The following is a 23,246-nucleotide window of genomic DNA, read 5'->3' on the forward strand; positions in this document are numbered from 1 at the left end:
TTTTTTCATATTTAATTTTGAAATTTGATGTGAGGCAAGTCATTTTCTTGCTTTCCTAGATGCCCTCAGCCATGTGTAAATAGGAACAAGCACCGATATGGTAATTAGTTCCTTTTTGCACCATACACAAAAAGTAGTTCAGTCAGGAAAAGGAATGCTCTAAAACTCAAAGGTAGAGAGGTAAATCACATTTTACTAAATGCAAGCACAACAGTTTAGCCACATTCAAAACTAAAAGCACAAGCATGTTTTCTTAATATCCTATTACAGCCTTTTTGTGTTTGCATTACATTCTTTGACTGAAGAAATCTGTGTTTTCAACATGGTATGTTCAGGTCAGTTTTCACATTCCATCGTTCAACCAAGATTTAACTTCACATACTTTTAGATTTCAGCTATGCGTTTGCTAATCCAGAGTCCAATGTTTTCAGTAGCAGAGCAAGAACTATGCATGCCCCCATCCAAAGGCTATGCACCACCTCATTTCTCATGCATCTGCAGCATGTATATCTCCAACTCCTCCCATGTTATATAATCAGTTTGCTTACAAGCCTCTTCTATGCTAGATAAACATGTTCCACTAGTTACCTCAGGAGGTTCACCCCTTGTATTCTAAACATGTATTTTCTAAGCAGGGGCACTTACATAACAAGCTCTTCCATTGCCTTTCCCTGGCGACTAAGGGAAGGTATTTCTATATATTATGAAAAAAAATATTTTTCTGAAGGTTATTTAGGCAATATGTACTTGCACTGTGAACATATAAACACTAGCCAGGTACGGGGAGCATCACAACTCAATCACATTCTCACCTCCATGCTGCACGTAACATCCGTCCCCCTCCGGATCAATCCATTGAATTTAAGCAAAAACGGAGCATTCGGGGTGATATGTTAAAATCTTCAAATTTTAATCATCCAGGTTAAAAGAAATAACAGCGTGTCAAATTCGAAATACATCAGATCATCCGCTTTACGTGTTTCATGGCATCTCGCCACTTCATCAGAACTTCATCAGATTTAACCTGGATGATTAAAATTTGAAGATTTTAACATATCACCCCGAATGCTCCGTTTTTGCTTAAATTCACTGTGAACATATGTTTAACTACATTCTTCCAATGCATTATGTATTATTTCCATGACTACCTTATGAGTTTGTAGTTCCCCGGGTACCTGAACTCCGCATCATGGGCATTAATAAGAACATTTAAGTATATTTCACAGTTTATCCGGGAAAACTCCTCCCGTATATTACAAATAAGTGTTGCCTGATGACCAGTTCATCCAATACATTTTCAACATGACTTTGCCTGGTTACCAGAGGGAAGTTCCTCCCATAAAATGTGGACAAATTACACCGGATATCAAGAAATTTCACCCATGAACCTGTTTTTCTTAAGCTGCCAGGGGACGTTCCTCCCATACATTACACACAGGCATTTGCTGGGTTAACAGGGAGTTTCTCCTATAAATTATGAACATGTACTTGCCTTTCTGCCAGAAGAAGATCATCCCATATTTTATGAACATATATTTGCCTGGTTAGCAGTGGCAGGGGACTTTCTTCTCATACATTATGAACATCTATTTCCCAGGGTTATTTGCTCCCATACAATGTGAACATTTATTTTCCTGGTTACCATGGAAAATTCCTCCCATACAATATGAGCATTATTATTATTATGAAGGTTTAAAGGGTCTGCAGTGCTGCGCAAGAATAGGGTGAATATTTTAAAATAAAATCCCACATAGATACTGACTGGTATAAGAAGTAAAGAAGGCCCTGCTCATTGCAGCCTTCAACATTTATTTTCTTTGTTGCCAGGGGAAGATGCTCCCATAAACTATCCATACATATTTTCTGTACTTCAACTACCATCTTCTCTACTGGTGAAATTAAATTATGATAGAAAACCCACACAGAAAGCATGCACTATTGGCACCTGCATATTATCAGCTACAATAATTTAGAGCAACTGTTATAACATTCCGTTATACTGTCCTTAAAGGTGACCATCCACAGGCCTATTAAGCTTGTGTGGGCAGACCTAGACAAAAATAGGCCAGATATAATTTAAACAGGTTTAAAAATCTCATTGAGGCGAGGAACGCAATGGCTCGTTGATGTTGCCTGTGGAGGATAGAGGACAATCCACTTAGTTATCTGGCCCAGTCCAATGCTACTGCCACACACCAGGGTTGCCAAGTTGGTGGTTTTTCTGCCAAACTGGGCTACAAATGTATAGCCCAGGTGGGTTTTCATATTACAAACTAGCCAAGGTACAGATTTGGGTTGTTTTGTTGGAGCTTTGGCTGGTTTGTTCTTGCGAAACATTCCAAAGTTTTCTTCCCATCCTCCTCCCTCTTTCAGTGCATGTTGGTTAATGTAGTTTTTTTTTGCCAATTGCTAAGGTTAATGTAAAACTACAATACCCAGCATGAATACGCTGAATGTAGATGTAGAAAGAAGCTCTTTTTCTTTTTTATTCCTCTTTGCTGTGGTTCTAGCATCTCAGTCCCAACCTGTCTGCACTACAGCCTGCAACCTACTGCATCCGGTATATGCAGGCGCCACTGGGTATATGATTGTACTACTACTTTGTAATGTGATGTGGGGGCTGCCATTTGTTTCTGCAGTTGATTCTTAAACTATAACTCTCAGGATATCTTGGGGCTTCTGGGAGTTGTAGTTCAGCACTCCCATATGGCAATCATCTCATGCATTATTATGAATCCATTTCTACAGTGATATACATCCAAACTGTTACACTTTATGTGGGACAGCCCTGAAGATTGTTGCCCAGCCCTTGTTTCATGATTGCCCCTTTAATGTCCAGTTTTTCTGCCAGCCTGGTCAAAGTCTTGCAAGATCACTTGCAGTATATAAAGCACTGCTGCCTAGAGACAAAGATAAAGTAAGCATAGTGTGGTTTGGGGAGCGTAGTTTGTGATGTAACTGTGGGGGCCATGTGGTGTCATGAAGTGTGTAGTGTGGTATATTGGGGTGTGGCCACAAAGTGGGGATGTAAAAATGTTTTCTGTCACTCTACACGCGGCACTTAGTAACATCTCCAAGTGTTGGGAGGTATACAAATTTTGACATTTATTCTATTTTTTCCTTTTATTCACTGCACATATTATGCTATTTTTGAGCTACTTTTGAAGTGGCTTTTGGCTAATTGGTTTTGAAAATTACACCTGGCAACCCTGCCACACACACAGATACTGTATATACACACACTATGTACTTGCACTCAGCATTTCCAAAACCCTAGGACTTCTGGGAGTTGTAGTGTTTCAGACCAGGAGCAACACAAGAAAACATTTGACTGTGCTTTCACTATATACCCTATGGTTGCCATCGGTTTGGCTTTCACCCGAACAGTTCGGTTTTTCTGTTCGGTTTTCAGCCTGATGAAATGAACAATAATATGGCCAGTACATGAAACAAATGTTAATACCAAGATACTCACCTCAACATGGCTTAGATTACTATCAAGTGCAGTTCATTTCTTATTATTACAGATACAAAAAAAGCAAATCAATCAAAAATAAGTTTTTTTTTTTTGTTTTTTTACTAAATATGCATTTCTGTATTTCAGAGCTTTCTGGATAACTGATTTTTGTATATTAGATCTCATACCTGTAATTAAATGATTGGGCTTACTTATGTAGAATGTAGCTAGAGATAGGGTTGCCACCTGTGTGGTTTTGAACTGGGCATCAACACTTTAAAACATTGCAAAAAACTGGATAGAAATCCAACCAGTTGCATCTAAGAGAAGCAAAAGCCTCGTCCTGATGTCATTACTCTACCAACATCATTGTGCCCACCTCTGATGTCGTCATGCCTGTTATTACATCACTATCTGCCCCGCCTCCTATGTTCGGGTTTAGCAATCAGCAAAGGTGGCAACCCTAATATACCCACAGCTCTGGGCAAGTACTGACACATAAGGCAACAACTACACTGCATAGCCAACACCATAAGGAGGGGCTCTCTGCCCTCACAGCATCTACCAGGGCTCCAGACCAGACCACAGGGAAGTGACAATGCAGAGTGAGAAACTTACATGAGAAGAGTGAATATAAAACATTTCCTATAATTAGAAAATAATTGTACTATTACAGCAACTTATATCAGCCCACTCTCCCACTTAAACCATTCATTGCGTCTCCTCCGCATCATTTCCATTGAGCAGAACTGTAACACTGCCTGCATCACTCTGACGGCAAAACTCGTATTATCTGTTTCCATCATGCCCCCGCCCTCTGCTTCCAGCCATTGTGGATCATTCCTGACCATTCCCAGTTCTGATTGACAGCCACGGCGCTCAATCACAGGGCAAGGAGTGATGGGCTGGGTGTGCAAGAACAGCCAATGGAGTGGAGAAAGGGTGGGGCTAGGGTTGCTGTGCCTTGCTGGGGCTGAGGTGCTTGTGTGTGTGGGTTTGAGCTGGCACTGGGGGAGGAAGGTGCTGGAGAGAAGAGGGAGCCGGTTCACTGTGGGTACCATCGACACGCAGCAGATTGAGGAAAGTTCATGTAAGTGGCCTTGTCTATCCTTCTACTTTATTCTATGGCAGAGCCGTAAGCCCAGGGCAGCGCACTAAGCACCTCACTGCAGGGAGAGCACATCTCTGCCCTTCCAGGGACTTGGCTCCCACTGAGCAATGGGCTCTCCCATTTAATACGGACCTGCTGCAGCTGCTTCTCTTCTTTCCCCCTGACGCGTGCTCCGCATCTGCCAACTTTTTGTACTTGTTTGAAATAGACTTAAGTGTATATATATACATTTTTCAAACATTCATTTTCGAAGCGTTTTTATGGATTTACATGGAACGTGAGCAGCATTTAACTACCTGTAGCCCATGCCTCGCCTTCTAATGGCATGCTCACGTGTATGATTCAGTACTGCGCCTCTTCTATGTGTGCGAGGACTACAGCTCCCAGCATTCCCTGCCAAACAAGGGTTCGTAGTTCTGGGGCATCTCCAGCATTAATGCTGCTGGTTGGGATGACATATTGGAAGCGGTAATTAATGAAGGCTCTGTAGTGATACCATGGGTGTGGATTTGCATGCATTAACCCCTTAGGTAACTGTTTAGCTGCACCTTTATGTCTCTGATGAATAATGGGACTGCATGGTGCCCTCTGTTGTGCATGCATAATGATTTGTAATCACTTGGGTCTCTAGGGATCTTTCATTTTAAGTAAATGATGTATGTATCCCTTTGTCTCTCTTCTGGAGCACATGTGATTTTTGGGTTGCAGTTCCTGGTATTAAAAACTTTCTAGACTTGGCCTTGAGACAAGCAGGGGGTGATTTATATCCCTTCCCAATCCGCTCTATGTCTGTCTTCAGCTCCTGTGTAAGCAATGGCTGTTGTTCCTCAAAGCTGGAATGTGAATGCAGAAGTTGTGTGGTAGCTAAGGGTTAATAGGCTGTGAGCCACTTCATGAAGCAATTTAACACATTTACAAATAAAGCAGATTCAGCATTCAGTCCTCCTCAGTATACCCAGAACTTGATTGTTGTCTAGCGTAACTAACTTAAAGGACCTGTAAAGCCCAAACATGAATTATCTTTAAAAAAGCAGCCGTGTTACTAAAAGTCTGCTGGTGTGTTACATTTACCTCTGTGTGCTTTCTTGTAGCAGCTCTGTTGATCCGTTTCCTCTGATAGTGTAGAGTAGGAGAAGCGTTTTTCCCAGCATGCCTATCTTCCCATTGCGACTCACGACCTGGATCATGCGCAGTTCCTCTCTGTAGTACTGCTGAGCGCTGAGCGTTGATGACGCGCGGGGTCAAGTGAAGAGGGGGAAAAAAATTGGCGCATGCGCAGTGTGGGGCAGCCGCGGGGGAAGTGACGTCGGCGCTTCTAAAATGGCGCCGGCTAACGCATGAAGAAAGGTAGAGCTAAGTAATGGATGGCAATGCAGAAGCGGAAATATAGCGGTTCAGGAGGCACATGTGGGGTAAACATTTTGAATACATTACCATGTCAAACCTTTCCTTCTCCTTTAAGGTGGCCATACACAGAGATACGCTCGTTTGGCAATGTCGCCAAACGAGTGGATCTCTCCCCGATTTGCCCACCTTGAGGTGGGCAATATCTGGCTGATCCGATCGTGGGCCCTAGGGCCCAACGATCAGATCCTAACAATGGCTAACGGGCGGTTGGATTGCGGGACTGCATCAACGGACAGATGCGGCTGCGATCCGACGGGATTTTTAGTCCCGTCCGATCGATATCTGGCCCAGTTTTGGACTGGGACACCAGGGGCCCACCCAAAAACCTTTGACCAGGGGCCCACTCTTAGTACTATTTTTCTTCCTCTCCTCACTCAACCTCTATTCTCCTAGTGTCTTTTCTTTACCTACTATACACTATTTCCCATCTATTTAGCCTCTTTGTCCTCATAGAAATAGGGAATGGCCATGAAATAGGCCTAATGTTTAGCAGTAGGAGGGCCCACTGACACCTGGGCCCATCGGGACTTATCCTGGTGGGCCAGTCCGACACTGTTTTGGCCAGATATCGATCGGAGAAGCCGGTCGGAGGGCTCCATACACGGGCCAATAAGCTGCCGACTCTGTATGTCGGCAACTTTTATCAGCCCGAGTATGGCCACCTTTAGAGCTAGTTGTGGCTAGTGCTATGAATGTTTCTAACACAGGTCATATGCTTTTTTTATTAGCAAAAATAAGGGAAGCTCCTTCTGTTCTGCAGCATTCAATTTAAAACTGATTTAAGTGAATACATACTGTACATCCAAGTAGCAGGAATTTATGCTTGGCAGTCTCCCAGTTCATCATTATGCTTTCTTGTGTGTCTAAATCCTAAATGATTATACTGGCAATTACTCCGAATATGATACTTATAAAGCAGCCATTAGTTTAACACCATTTCTTTAGACGGTGGCTTCCAGGCAAAATATGGCAGCAGAGCTGACAATCTTTGTTGTTGAAGCACCAAGAGATGAAAGGGTTTGTTCACTTTTAGTATGATGTAGGGAGTGATTTTCTGAGACAATTTGCAATTGTGTTTTCATTGTTTACTATTTGTGGTTTTTGAGTTATTGAGCTTTTTAGTCAGCAGCTCTCCAATTTGCAATTTCCACGATGGAGCTTCTAGGGTCCTAGCAACCTTTATTGATTTGAACAAGAGCCTGGAATATGAATAGAAAGATGAGAAGTAAAAAGTAGCAATAACAATAAATGTGTAGCCTTACAAAGCATTTGTTTTTTTACTTGGGGTCTCTTACCCACGTTTGAAAGCTGGAGAGAGTCAGAAGAAGAAGGCAAATAAGTCAAAAATTGTAAAAAAAATAATGAACACCAATTGAAAGTTTATTAGAATTAACCATTCTATGACATACTAAAATTTTTAAAAAATGAACCATCCCTTTCAGCAACAGGCCCAAACCTGTACCAGTCAAGCCACTTAACTGCCACACCTTGTCCTTTCTGAAATCATGTGTTCTCTTTTTTTGTTGATATATTTATATTATTTATTTATATATATATATATATATATATATATATATATATATATATATATATATATATATATATATATATAATATATATATATATATATATTATATATATATATATATATATATATATATATATATATATATATATATATATATATATCTCTTAAATGTGCAAGCTAACCCATGTGTTGCCAACTTGTATCTGGTAGGTTGGAAAGTTGAGCTTTCATCTGACACCTGAGATGATTTAGGAGTGAACTGTACTTATTTTTTTTTGTATTTTATTACCCCTCCATAAGTAAAGTGTAATTCATAATGTTTCTAGGGCTCTTGACAAATCATTTTTTTAACTTCAGAAAATCCAAATTGGAGAGGAACATTGATTTTCCGCTCCTATTTTTAATTCCCAAAAGCAAAATGGATACATAAATTGAGACCTCTTGCATCCGTCATGGTAACATTTCAAGGTAGTTCAGGGAAGTTGGGTACCTGCCCTTAGCTGTACAGTGAAAGTCGTATTGTAATTTTGCTAGTTACCGTACACACAATTTTATATGGACTCCTTTTTCCTTAACAAACTGACTTTTATCTGTGTGCAGAGGTGTAATTTGGGCAGGTATAATATGTTAAAGCCATTCAGTCTATCAGCTGACGGATTGATGCTCATCTGCTGTACAGCCACAGTAAGCCAGGGGTTACTATTCATCCCAATTACCTGACAGATGTGCTTTTTACTGATATGACTCAGAACAACACTCAATGTACTTTTATAGTATAAAATATATCATTTGGATAGTATAATGTTGGAAGACGTTTTTCATTTTGTCTTAAGGGCCGTATAGCCCATACCTTCAGCTGTTATTAAACTAAGATTCCCAACAATTTTCATCAGCCAAAACATCATCTTTTATTTGCCTATGACACTGAGAATCACAATAAGGTGCTGTATATCTGATTGGTGTGTGCATATGTTGGTGTCTACAGGGCAAAGTGATTTACATTTCTTCTCTGTAACTGCAGAAATCATTATTTTAATGTCATTATACTTAAAATATTGAACTATTCAAGTCATAAATGCATACAAAAAAACATTATGGGCAGTAGGGATGTAGCGAACTGTTCGCCCGCGAACTAGTTCGCGCGAACTTCGACCGTTCGCGTCCGCCGAATGTTCGCGAACGTTTGGGAACGTTCGCAGTTTGAGTTCGCGTTCGATCGTTCGACCATTCGAATTCCTTCGACCGCTAAAAATCGAACGATTTCCATTCGTTCGAACGATTGTAAGCATTCGATCCAATGAAAAGCATTCGATCGAATGGCTTCGATCGTTCGATTCGAATGAAAATCCTTCGATCGAACGATTAAAATCCTTCGATCGTTCGAATCGAACGATTTTAGCGGTGTTCGAAGTTCGCGAACTGTTCGCGAACGTTCGCATTTTTTGCCGGTGTTCGCGAACGGCGTTCGCGAACACCAAATCGGCAGTTCGCTACATCCCTAATGGGCAGTAGGCCTTCTCAGATTATCATGTCCTAGAAGTGAGAATCTTGCTAACTGACACTGATTTGATGCTATTCATTGTACAAACATGTTGCAGTGATGGAGCCACACACAATTGCACCCTAGGGCTTGCAATTGCATTTGATGTGGATAGCATGCAACTGCCCCCCCCCCCATATCTTCAGGGCACTTAGTTTGCCTTGTGTATGTCTCCTTTAGGATCAGATTGTCCTTAATTTTAAGAAATATATTAAAGTGGTGGTTCACCTTTAAGTTAACTTTTAGTATATTACAGAATGGCTAATTCTAAGAAACCTTTCAATTGCCCTTTTTTTTTTTTTATAATTTTTGAATTGTCTTCCTACTCTTTCTAGCTTTCAAATGAAGGTCACTGACTTATTGTTATTGCTACTTTTTATTATTCATCTTTATATTCAGGCCCTCTCCTATTCATATTCCAGTCTCTTATTCAAATCATTGCATGGTGGCTAGGGTAATTTGGACCCTAGCAACCAGATTGATGAAATTGCAAACTGGAGAGCTGCTGAATAAAAAGCTAAATAACTCAAAAACCACAAATAATAAGAACATTAAAACCAATTGCAAATTCTTTCAGAATAATGTATCTTTATTTTTTTTTCTTCTGTTTCTAGTCTGTGAATAGTTAACTGTGCAAAACTGCTTCAGCCTAGGAAGCAAAATAAATCATGTTCAACAAACAGTTGTTTGGTTATTTTTCCTTGTGGAAATTTATAGCTCTCTACCACTGTTTAAATAAGGCATCCGTGAACTGTTCTGGTACAAATAAAGGGATGCTTAACCTGGAAAAGGGGCTTTTTTTTTTTTATTATAATATGGGACTAATCTGCATTCATTAGGAGGGAATACCAATTTAAATATTGTTATGCATGTTATTAAAGTTTTGGTCTTTGCTAATTGCTTCACTATTATACCCCTGAGCAACAAACAATCCCCAGCCCATGCTGAGTTACATAATCCCAGTGGAATGTGTTCAGCAGTCTTGGGCTTCCTGTTTGGAGCTTCTGGAAGTCAAGAAGGAGACTGCCTGGGACTGAATGAAAGCAGATTTGCAAGGTGTTGACTGGTAATATTTGGTTGGTTTATTGTGTATTAGTTTAAAAGAAAACAATACTTTTACAGTATTTCTTTCTTTTGTTAGAATACATTTTATTGCAGAAATTTTACGTCCGATTATTTTGTTGGCTGTACATATTTCTTTTTTATATTCAGATTCAGTCGGTTCTTTGGGTTATGATTTGCGGTATGTTTAATGGCAAGGAAATGAACTTGGCCTGGTATTCCCTTGTTCTATAACTTCTCCTAGCTGCCAAATGTAAATGTAATATCTGTAATTTTGGGCATGCACTGCAGCATCCTTTTTTTTGGATAGGTCACTCCTAGGCCATTGATCGGATCATAAGAGGACCCTAGGGAGGCCCAAATCAATTGCTGTCATCATCCATTGGGTTTTTATAACTTGCCTGGTAGATATCTGGCCTTTTTTTGGGGTCGACCAATCAGGCAGGTGTTCAGGAAGGCACCATACTTGGGCCAAACAGCATCTAATGTGACCCTCCAGACTTGTATAGTCATATTTACTCCTATCTGTATAATATATAGGATTCAGTGTTTAGAGGCCCAATTGTTATCCGTGTATCCTTACAGTGCTGGGGACCCAGAGTTCCATTATTTCTGGGACGCAATTGTACATTCCACTGGGGCAGGGAAAAATGAGAATTAAAACAGTGTCGTGAAAAAAATTGCAAATGTGTCTGCTCTGTATAAAATAAGGAACATATTAAAAATAATTAAAAAAAATCTATAAAATATTTGTGTCATGTAGGATTTAGTGATAGAAATGTCAGCCTGGATGCAGATTGACTTTTTAAGCATCTCCCTGGTCCCCCCAAGTAAAGCATAAGAGTTCATTCTCCTTTGCCTGAATGAATGCAAGTATGTGTTACCTTTATTGCTGCTCTCCTATCCGATTTCATTCTGGTGTCCAATTACTAACTTTACTGCATTCCTGCAATTCCCAACCAGCTCTCTGTTCTGCAGACATAAGGCAGCCGGTCTGTACTTTCTAGATTGGGATCAGTGCCTGTAGCTGATGGAGGGAAATCGAATTAGCCTGGTAACTGCTATATTTCATTTATCGGGCTGTTTTGTGTTTTGCTTTATAACAGTTTCCAGGGGAAAACGACAAATGCATATGTGACGAAAATGTTCACAAGTCAAAATGTTAAGGCGAAGAAATAAAATTCAGGTGTGTTTAGCCAGTGTTGGTTTCTTTACGTGTTTATCCTTTAATCCGGAAATCCTTGGGTTTCTCATTCGTTTATCCTGTAATCCAGGGAGCTCAAACTGAAGTTGTGGCATGCTGCACTTTCTAGCAACCTCATCCTGCATCTGTTTAGAACTATTAAGGTGGCCATAGACGTAACAATTATGATCTTTCTTGGAAAAGATCTTTCCAAGAAAGATTGTTCGTTCCAATACACACGTGTAGAGCTGAATCGTCTGATATACAGGTAGAAACAATAGAATTCTACCTGTATCTGACTATTCAGCACTTAACAATGGCCGAGGTTTGGGTGCTTTCGAAGGCACCCGATCAAAATTTTTCGTCCAGCCCAATCGACGAGCCTCATCGGGGCAATCTGCATCAGGTAATTTGACATCTTAAAGGGGTTGTTCACCTCTGAGTTAACTTGTAGTATGATGTAGAGTAGAGAGTGATATTCTGAGACAATTTGCAATTGGTTTTTATTTATCATTTGTGGTAAGTTATTTAGCTGTTTATTCAGCAGCTTTCCAGTTTGCAGTTTCAGCAGTCTGGTTCCAAATTACCCTAGCAACCATGCATAGATTTGCATAAGAGACTGGAATATGAATTGGAAAGGCCTGAATATAAATAAGTAATAAAAAGTAGCAGTAACAATAAATGTGTAGCCTTACAAAGCATTTGGTTTTAGATTGGGTAAGTGACCCCCATTTTTAAAGCTGGAAAGAGTCAGAAAAAGAATGCAAATAATTTAAAAACTATTAAAAAAAAAATTTAAAAAAAAAAATAAAAAAAAAAAAAAATATATATATATATATATATATATATATATATATATATATATATATATATATATATATATATATATATATATATTTTTTTTTTTTTTTTAATAGTAGACGTAAACGAAGAAAAGTTTCTTAGAAGTGTCCATTCTATAACATACCAAAAGTTAAAGTGAAGGTGAGCCAGCCCTTTAACCTTAAAGGGCACCTGTCATCTTCCACATTGTAGACATTGTTATTGCTAGGCAAGCTTGGCTCTTTTTGAAGGCCCAGAGTTTTGGTGACCCTAAATGACTAAGAACTGACTCCCAGTTGACCCAAAAGCTTGATATTCGCAGTCTAATCATGCAGATGGTGAAACAGGAAGTTCAGCAATTCATAAGCCATTAAATAAGGACCAGTTGTAAATTTGTTGAGATTATTTATAACTGCAACACTGTATTTCAAGGTGAATGTGTCATATTAATCACATGAGAACCATGTAACCATTGTAAGTTAGTTGACCTAGTTCCCAACAGTGAAATATGCAGTCACATAGTACATGTAAATAGCATTACATTTTTTTTGTTTGTTCACATACCTGTGTAGGAGTAAAGAAATGATTGCCTATAAACATATCCAATAGTATTTGTTGAATGGAATTGTTCGTAGCTTGGGGTCAGGGCATGGGGCTGTGTTTACTACTTGCACCATATCTAGAAGGTTCCTTGGCTTATTTTACAAGCCTGTGCGAAATAATAGTGAATTTGCTATTTTTAAATATACAAAATTGCCAACTCTCTGCAATCCACTAAATACAATTTATGTGTTTTATAAGCATTAATGCAATTCTTGGTTATGAAATGCTCACATTTGTAAATATTTCAGACATTGGTGAAGTTATTTTGACATACAAATCCTCTTCCCCAGCATCCTTTGAGATACAATATAGCAACTCTTTCTCATTAGAATGCAAATGGAACAGATCCTGCCTATTCGAGCTTCAGTGCTTAGAAACAATGTTTTTTTTGTCTGTGAATCAATGGTAGATTGAAATGGCTTGCAACACACATCACATGAAGTTTCCTGTGACAGGACTGTCCAATTGATGGCCTAGACGCAGATAAAGCCCATCATTTTTGTAAGATCTGAACAACAGGGCAAGGTTACCAATATTGTCCCGGTGGTAGTAAGTTGCTGTCTTACTGTAGGATGTCTGTATTTGTGAATAATTTTACATTCTACTATAAGGGGGTTATTTATCAAAGGTCAAATTTTAGAGCTATGTGAGCTTCTTTTAGACCTCGAATAAACGCATTACTCGAATGGTTTCTAATTTAAGAAAAAACTCAAATGAAAAAACTTGTTTTATCTGAAAAAAACCCTGAAATTGCTCAAAATGATCGCGTTTTTGAGCAAAACACTTGAACATCGTGAATACTATTCTCTTCAAATGGTCCAATGGACCGCTGCCATTGACTTCTATATGATCTCGACAGGTCGTGATGTAATAAATCATGAAAAATTCAAGTTTTTACAAGAAAAAATAAGATTTTTTTTATCCAAATAATAAATATAATAAATCTGCACCATAGTGTTATAAATTAATGGGACATCCATAATGGTGTCCATTACAAAGCTTATGCTTATGGCAAACAACCACTTGAATACACATTTGTTAATGAATAGTTTACAAAACACTCTTCTGCTAATTGTAACATAGAGGTAAAATCTAGCCGATTATTAGACCAAGTTGCATGTATGAATTTGTTTGTGAATGTCGTTGTCCATAAGTGAAGTACATTCTGTAGTATAGTCAGCACCTAGTTGTAAGATTTGCACTGTAAGCACTTTTATAGTCAGGCGTTGGGGCTACTGTTTTTTTACTGTCAATGGGTGAATGAGGTTTATTCTAAAGATTTTGATAATGTATTTCTGGGCATGATCTGCAAGCGTGTTCATGTTTCTAAAAAACACCAACGGTATTACCAGCAGCCTCTATATACTGGAATGTGCTTTTACTTTCCACAAGGCTTATAGTTTTAATGCTCTGAACAGATGTGTTTGCATGTGTTACCCCTAACCACAATACGCTATGTGTGCTCTTAGCAAATGTTTGCAACAGGTGGTTTGTTAGTAAAATAACCAGGATCCTTTATCTATTTATATATTTCAATTTAGTTCTGCACTGTAACCTTTTATTGTATGTATTTTGCTATAACACTGCAATAGTGTTATATATGGCTAAAGTATTCCTTGAATTACACTTCCAGCAAAGCATGTTTTTCTGTTCAGCTCTATTGCTGTCTTGTGGTTGAACCAAGGGGCTCGGTAGGGTCCACATATATTTTCAGGTCAAGTTTACTGAAAATTGGTGCAGATGACCTTATTTTCATATATTTGCCTGTGGAACTGAGTGAACAGGGTGTGGCTGGAAAATAGTGGGGCACACAGACCCCATCCCCCAGATCATACACAGGGTTGGCAAAATCCTTGTGTCCTGTTCGTTCAGGCCAGTGGGCGACATATATGGCCACAAGGGCAGTATGTTTATATTTAACCAAACTGCCCAAGCAAATGTGGCAGAATCTGTATTACCCATCATGGAAATCAGACTGACTTCATATCCTATAATAAACCACTTCAAAATATAATAAGTTTAGGAAGGTTTGAATGACTGGTTTCTTTTTTGGGAGGGGGTTGTCCCTGCCCTGGTTTCTTTCAATCTAAGGAATTGGGTGTCTGTATAAATAGTGTTTAGCACCTCTCTTACACAAGTCCAACTTTTTAATGCAACATTGTATGTTTGCACAAGTACCTAGGTTTCTTTATCACCTACTATCATATTAGATGTTTTATGGATTCAACAAATTGTACTGTAAACTGAACTGATTGCTATTTCCAGTTGATAGAATATTGCAGGATGGCCATTTGACACTTTTGATCTCTATGCATCAAGAAGCTTAAAATCCAGCCTATTGCATCAGAGATGGTAGGCGGTTTGCGGTGTTCGTGAAATCATCTATTTACACAATGCTTTTGTCAATATTTCCTAAGAGCAGACACACACCTGTTACTATGACGCTACCTCCTTGTCTGCTTTCAGTATAGCAAGCCTTCGCTATTGTCTGGCAATAATTCAAAGCATTAAAATGTACAAAAGAGAGTTTTCATTTTTTTCTGCACTTTAAAATATTCTGTCAGCATGCAACAGCTAAAAAAAAGTTATAATGTAATTAAAAAAAAAACTTATCTTGTAACTCAATGAAAAATGTGCTTCACCAATATGCCATTTAAAAGCATGAATATTGCTTAATACCATTCTTTTTAATAATAAAAAATATTAATTAGGGTTAAGATGCTTCGATTACAGCTATGTGCACAAAAAGGAAAGGGAGAGGAAGTGTACTTTTATTTAGGCGTATTCTTCTATACTGCTAAATTCTATGTTCTGCCAAACAGACCCAATTCATGTGGAAACTGGTAGAGACAGATGTTGAACTCTTGTGCTTTTAGTTCAGGTTTGCTGACATATATGGCAGGTAGGAAAAGTTTTAACATCGAAACACAAGGCTGTTTATAAAAAAGGTGTGTATGTTTTACATCAAATAGGACAACTCCTTTTGTCCTACTGACAATGCCAGTACTAGATCACTCCTATTTTGAAGTAGATAATTATGGAATGGGTTGGAAAAAATAACCTTGCCAAGACCAATCTTTGCTAGTTTAATGGTTTTTGGCTTTAACTGGCCTCTTAAACAGGACTGAATGCAATGAGTGCACATATAGAAACTTCCTTATGCTTTTGCTTTAACAACATGCCAGTTTATTAAAGCCGCCTTTTAATGGTAACCATTCCAAAAGTTGTGCCAATGTTTGTTCCAAAAACTAGTCTTGCATTATGCAAATCAATTCTCCTAAGAGCTCCCTGTGCTAAAGAAAATATCTATACCTATTTGAGAAAAGGTTTATAGAATAGTTTGATTTTGTAGGTGAAGCACTTCCCTACTGTATTTATCACTCATTATTTTAAGTTTATCGGCTGACAGAATAAAACTATTATACAACAGGTATTTAAGATATATGGCCTACAGGTTCTCCAAGCCTCTGCCTATTTTATATTGGAAGTGATGGATGGTTATCTAAAGTCCATGATTTTATGTACTATCTCAAGCTAATTTGTAAATAGTATCTTTAGATAATAAACAAGAGAGACTATTTACATAATTTATTTAGAAAATAAATAATACGATCTACTAATGCAACTGCCAGATTTCTAAGTGAGAAAAGGTATTACCTTAAAGAATGAGACTTCACACCTTGTCTGTAGACTATGCCACACACCCTAAAGCTGGCCATAGACGCAAAAATCTGATTGTACGAATCAACCATTTTATCAATGGTAAAAGTTAGAAATCCAACATTTGATAAATAAATATGGTTCTTATTTATTAAGCTCTAAACTCACATCTTTGGCGACCAACAGCACCCAGCTCTTCAGTTTAGTACATTTTTAGTGATGCCATGCCATTTTTGCTATAATATATAAATCTCCTCCCCTTACAAAAGAATAGGCCTTTGGGCCACTTTTATTATGCGCAAACTGTACTGATGAACATTAATTTCATATTGTGGCTTGTGCTCGATTCCGTGTAAGAACCATGATATTCTAATGTCTTGAAGTCAGTATTGAAAACATTGGTTTGACAAAGCTTCTAACCCTATGTCTCAGAAAAATGGCTTGATCACATGTTGGCCAAGTCAACAAATGTATATTTTATAGTATTTTTCTGTTAATTTTTGCCATTCTCTCCCCTAAAAAATAAAGTGAAATTTTTATTATTTTTAGTACTTTAAAATACGTATTTTCAGACCCTCTCTTGATCCCCTTTTATATATTTATTTAAACCACTTCCTATTTGCTTGGCTAAGGCTAATATCATACCAGGCAGAAAAAGGCCAGTCCACTCCTACCTGTACAAGAATGCATTTTTAGCTTAAAATTGGCCCCCTTTGAGCACTGACAATCAAAATGCTTTCCTGTCTGTGTGCACCAGGCCTAGACTGGGAGTCAAAATAGACCTTGCCATTCCAAATAGTGATGTGCGGGTCAAGAAAACCTCGACCCGCACACGATTTCCCCCCCTCCGTTTATAGGCCAGTCCTGCTGATGATGTCCTAAAAGGTGCGGGGCATGTGCGAGTCTATAAAGCAGGAAGTTGGAACCCTTCCGAACTGTGGGTCTGCCCGCACATCACTAATTTCAAGTACACAAATGCCCAAAAAGCACCCACCAGCCCACTAAATGCAAAAATAACTTGAAAATATAAATTAAATCCAAAGTTAGAACAATTGCATGTTTCTTGTCTATGGCACACTTTGAAACATTTTTACAGTAAACTTCCCCATTAATAGTCACAATTGATACATCAGTTGTGCTCTAATAATCAAATTTTCCACTATTTGAGTCCCTATGCTCAGAAGCATTAATATAAAAATTGTAATGAACTTTAGACTTTGTGTTTGCACTAATGTAGACTGCAGCGGCTATATGGAGATCACCTGTCAAACATTTCTTTGCATTTCTAAGGGTCACCTTTATCAGGGATTCTACTTTTTTTTTTTTAAATGTTTGCAGAGTGAATATAACCATTTCCTTGCTAGAGGGCCAGCACCAACTACACCCTCTCCTCTGTGACATCAGGGTGTATAGAAATACCGCACCTGCACGCAATGGAAAATGCTTGCGATACATGCCTAAGGGATTTTTGTTGGCTAAGGTGTGTGTGTGTGTGTGTGTGTGTGTGTGTTTTTTTTTTTTGTGTAATATACATAATTACCCTGACACTTTCATCATATTGCTATGAACTGCTGTAAAGCATCTATTAAACATTTGCCAGTTTTAATTTCTACTAATACCGTACCTTACTCTAAAAGGGGTAAAAATAAAAATATGAATATTGGCAACTTTCAGCAAACAACACAATATTAGAGTGCTCAACCTAGTGCAAAATCCTTGTGGACCAGGTGCTCGGCAGTAATTCCACCTGCCACGGGTCAGGAGAGTCCAATACAAAATCCAATGACTGCAGCACACTGTTAGTTGTAGTTCACTTTCAACTTTGTGATTTTATTAGCTCACGTGCAGGTAGACAAAAGGGGGGTCATGGTTCTGAGGCATGATCACAAACACACCAGCATTGCAAGGGGTAAACCTTTTCTAATACAGAAATGTAGGGAAATTTGTTGGGAGAGCTTTAGTTGTTTGGGACATGTAACCTGACCCAGCTGGACATGTTCGATGCTTGTGTAGTCTGTCGCAGGATTTTCCAGATACCTGGTTAAAAAGTTTTTGAAAACCCAGAGTTATGTTTTCATATACCGGTATGTGGTCTAAAATCTAGATAATGGCTATATAAACAGGTGGAATCTTATTACAACACTTATAAAAGGGTGTTTTGAGGGACAGCCCATATTTCAACACCAGATTTGGGCACATGCTCATTGCAGGTTATTATTTTCTTGCCATGTTGTTATAATTTTGGTTCACGTATCTTTGTGCATAACAGGAAAGCTGTTATCATCTGTGGGATTTTATCGGTTGCACTTTCTATGTGCCTAATGGGCCTCAAATAAATTCTTAGTGGGAACGCCTTTTGTTTCCTAATTTTTTTTTATTTATTTTTTAATGATCTTTGGTGCTCAGGGAAATTATCTAAATACTGTGCTGTGCAAATTTTCACATATAGTTGGTTAGTTATTTGTCATTTTGCATAACTGTAGGGCCAAATAATCAGGCCATGTGGTGATTTTAGCACTTGAGAAGACCAAGGGCCTTAACATTAACTTGGAGAGCTCTTTTGTCCGACATCTCAACACCCCTTTAAATTACATACCTATGTCTGAGTCTGTTTAATAAGCATACAAGAAGGCCTTATTTTTACCAACTTACAACATCCATAAGACTGGTTGAATAGATATTGGGCTTTTTCCCCCTGGCTGGAATATGTCAGTGGAGAACCGTTACATGTGCCATAAGACAAAGTATGCAAGGGGGCTGGGTTAAATTATGTTGTGTTTTTTTTTGTTTTTGTTTTTTTTTTAATTTTAAACATTTATATATCTAGCTTGTGTTGGTTTCCTTAATATGTCTTTAATAGTTCTTGCATACAGCGTATCGACCACATAGTAAGCTCATACGCAGTATCTGCTTACAAGCCTTGGGGCTGTTGAAGGTTTCAATGAAGACTGAACAAGAGCTTTTGTGTATAAATTAACACATTCTTTTGAAGTTCAATCATTGCACATTTTGGGGGAAAATGGTATATAGAGATCATAATGCTTTATCAAAAGAAAGCCATTTGATTCACAAGCCAGCATAGTCTTCAAAGCTGTACAAAGCTATGACATAAGAGGCCTCTGAACAAACTAGTGGAGCAGGTCGAATAATTGGGATGTGGGATTCCCAAGGTGGAGAAAGACACAAGTTGGTGTTGTCTTTATAAATATAATTATATTGGGACAAGGTATGAATGTACACCTTAAAGCTAGCCTTACACATGGATAGCAGTTGGTTTTGTCAGTCTGTCAGTTTGGAAAATTTTACCTTTAAAAGCACTACTTTTGGCTTCTGCATTGTTCATTGCCAGTAGAGGAATAGAAGAGGAGCTGTAGCTCTTTTCACTTCTTGAACATGAGAAAAAAGAAATTGAAAAAAATATATAACTAAATATAAACAACTACTATGTAAGACCGAATCTGTGGTATCTATCCATTCCTCTCTTTGCCCAAATGGGTCCAATGTGGGATCTGCCCATGTATGTCCGTCTAAAGATTGTTTACAGATGTAGCAGAAGCCAGAATAGTGGTACCACATTTCTGTCCCAGACACGGTTAATTATTGTATTGCTCATACTCCTTTTATTACTTTGTATTTTGAGTTTCCTCAATCCTTTTGCTTTCTATTTTTTTTTTATGTATATGCACATAGCTCTCCCACGTCAATGATGCTTTATGACATCACACCCAGTGGTGTACCGTAACTAAATATCACTGGGCCCCAAAGCAAATAATTTTATAGGCCCCAAAAATGTCTTGAGATTGACTTGTTTTATTGAATTTGTATATGAATTAAAGCCTCGTGGGGCCCCTATACCTTCTGGGCCCCCCTGCAGCCGCAGGGTCTGCTTCCTCTATAGTTACACCCCTGATCACACCTACCCCTTTCCCGCAACTGGTGTTTTAAAATGGTTGCTATTGTTTGTTTTGTTCACTTTGAGAAAGGCTAGGGACTTGGCCGAAACGTTAGTCTTATTTCTACTTAAATAAATCTACTTTTTCACTTTATTACTGCTCTTTCTCTATTCTGACCCTCTCCTATTTATCTTCTAGTCTTCCATTTAAACCACTGCCTGGTTGTTATGATAAACGGGGCCATCCAGATGAAATTCCATACCCGAGAGCTTCTAAATAATTAAAAAAAACAAAAGGAATAAAAATGAAAACCAATTAAAAGAGTCTTAGAATATGAATCCTTCTAAATTGTAATTTAAAGGTGAACCACCTCTTTAAACAGAGTGGCTAAAGTGAGTTGATTTGACAGACATTCTCTAGATTATACACAGAAGAGTAATATCAGGGGTGTTGGCACATGAATCCTTCAACTCCAACTCCTCAGTTTATGGTACCTCAGACTCCTCTGTTTTTAAAGGAACAGTAAGACCAAAAACTGAAAGCATAAACTAAAACAAAATATAAAAAAGAAACATTGAAGTCCAATTGAAATGTTTCTTAGAATTGGCCTTTCTATAATATACTAAAAGTTAACTTAAAGGTGAACCACACAACATACAAGCTATTTTATCACCGTGAAAGCTCAAAAATATTAATCACTTCCATTGCTAATCCTAAATCAAAGTTAAACTACGTAAGCCAAAAACAATTTTAAAATCTAAAACAACTTACACATTAACTTACATATTAATTGATCCTGGCATAAAGCTGTAGAATAGCTGTTAAATACAATCCAGAATTAACTAAAGTATTGTTCTTAGAAACAGAATTGCTTCTACCATATCCTCCTTCATAGAAGCTCTTGATTTGATTATTTTCAGTGCTTGTATTTAAAGATATTAGGAGTCAGAATCGGTAAATTTTTTTGCGACTCTGACTCCAGATAACCAAAATTGCTTCTGACTCCACAGCTCTTGTGACATGTTTAGAGAGTCATATACAGTATAGTCACCCAGTTTGATGAGAAAAGTATAAATTTAGGGCGCTCATCCAACTGCAAAAAAAAACCCTCAAAAAGATGCTTATATTTAATCTCTTCCAATCAAAGGTTTTTCAGTCCAAGTTAGTCTCTGAAGGTGTTAACGATGTAGGAAATTTGGTAGCCAAGAAGTCCTATAAAAAAATCTTTTGTTTAAAGCACACTTCACCTGCTTTAATATGAATAGTTGCTGTAAAGTTTGATCCAAGTTATGTATTTTCTCAAAATTCCATAGAGATTACTTATAAATTCCAGCAACAATCTGGCATCTCTTTCTCAAATCTGAATCCCACATGTGTTGCTAATAACAGACGCATCACCTTTTTCTGACCAAGCTATTGTGCACTGGCTCTAGTCTGAAGCTTTTTGTGAAACCTGTCACATTTTTTGATACTTTATTTAAAGGCAAGTTGCACACAGAGATTTTTTTTACAGATGTAGTCAAGGCCGGATTTACATAGCGGGCGCCCCTAGGTCGTTCCTCGCCCCTGTCCCCTCCCTCAATTCACTCAAATTATCATCATCAGGATTGGAGCAGTGGGGATTGGCGCACGGGAAATTTAAAAACGAATGTATCTCCTGCGCATCCCCAGTGTTTCTGAACCAATGTGGGTGTGGTTGGTCAGCATGCCGCCTTACGCCTGGTCCTTGGTGGCCTCTCCACAAATCCGGGTCTGGATCTAGTTGCAAAACTATTTATTTTTGCACAAAAATCCACTGTGTGTGTGCTCACAGGCTCACATCATGTAAGAAGGGGCCCCATCAGCTATTGTCTGTCTGCAGAGAATAGCTAATAAACAGTGGGTAAATGAAAGAAGCAGGATGGCTGGAGGGCACTGGGCTGGGGATCAAGTTTGAGCTGAGGATAAATGTAAAGACTGCATTGCACTTTTTTTGAGCAAGATGACATTTTTTAAAAGTTTTTTTTTTTTTTTTTTTTCAATTTATATTGTCAATAGCACAGTACTGTTTCGGTATGAATAAGGTACTACTGTTACTACTAAGAGGTTTGCATCAGCTGCATCAGCCTGAATGGAAACATGAATTTGGTTACATTTACATTTTATTTTAAAATGCTTTTATCTAAAAAAATAATAGAACATTAATAATTTAAACCAATTGCAAGGCTGGAACTAGGGGTAGGTAGAAGAGGCATGTGCCTAGGGCTCGGTGAGGGGGGGGGGCTTTACTAGGCACGTACCTTAGCTTCTTACCTACCCTTACTTTAACTGCCTTCAATTCTCAATCTCAGGCCAGCAGAGGGAATGACGATGGGGAGGGGAGGCTCACCTTCCAACTTGTCAGACTCCATCCCCAACTCTCTGCCCCTCACTGGTAGGGCCATTTATGGCAGAAGTTTGCCTTGGGCACACCTTACCTTACATTTGTCCTGGCACTGCGTCAACTTTTCACTATAAATATTTTTATTGGCCTTACACAGTGATGCCGACATCACTCACAAGCCCAATGATGCTATCTGGGTACATATGTGACTCACTAGTCCTAAATATAGAAAGACATAGAGGATGGAGTATCAAGAGGATGAGTGTGGAACATTGGCAGATTTCCACAGATTGTAATGAGCATGTGTACATGAGTGTATTGTGATATTATTCAGCCTCAGGGTACTGTCTCCTGACAGCTTATGCTGCAGTTGCTGGTGTGGGGTACCACATTTGATTTCGTTTTACATTAAGCACTGCCAATAATGGAGCAGTAGCTTTCCATCGACAATGCATCTTGTTTTTCATTGACCCTGTGCTTTTGAATGTGCAAACAAATTGTTACTTTGTAAATGGTCTTGAACTTCCTGAAATGATTCCATTTCTTACATTTTCTGCACTGCTTATTTTCATTGTCTGCTAGCCCTAGAATATTGTCTTTTAGCCAGCTCTTTCATTC

The 23,246-nt window shown here is 38.4% G+C and overlaps 1 protein-coding gene across 2 annotated transcripts in view; it reads left to right on the forward strand.

The window, feature by feature from the left end:
• The first annotated feature begins 4,394 nt into the window (after positions 1-4,394).
• pls3.L (plastin 3 L homeolog) overlaps positions 4,395-23,246 on the forward strand; it is a 46,498-nt gene continuing 27,646 nt past the window's right edge. The window contains exon 1 of one of the 2 annotated variants that reach the window (XM_018228767.2): positions 4,395-4,547. The gene's annotated coding sequence lies outside the window, so the exon portion shown is untranslated. The remainder of the gene's footprint in view (positions 4,548-23,246) is intronic. The other variant, XM_041571950.1, reaches the window with a different exon arrangement.

This window comes from Xenopus laevis, chromosome 8L (genome assembly GCF_017654675.1).
Source record: "Xenopus laevis strain J_2021 chromosome 8L, Xenopus_laevis_v10.1, whole genome shotgun sequence".
In the NCBI taxonomy this organism is placed as follows: domain Eukaryota; kingdom Metazoa; phylum Chordata; class Amphibia; order Anura; family Pipidae; genus Xenopus; species Xenopus laevis.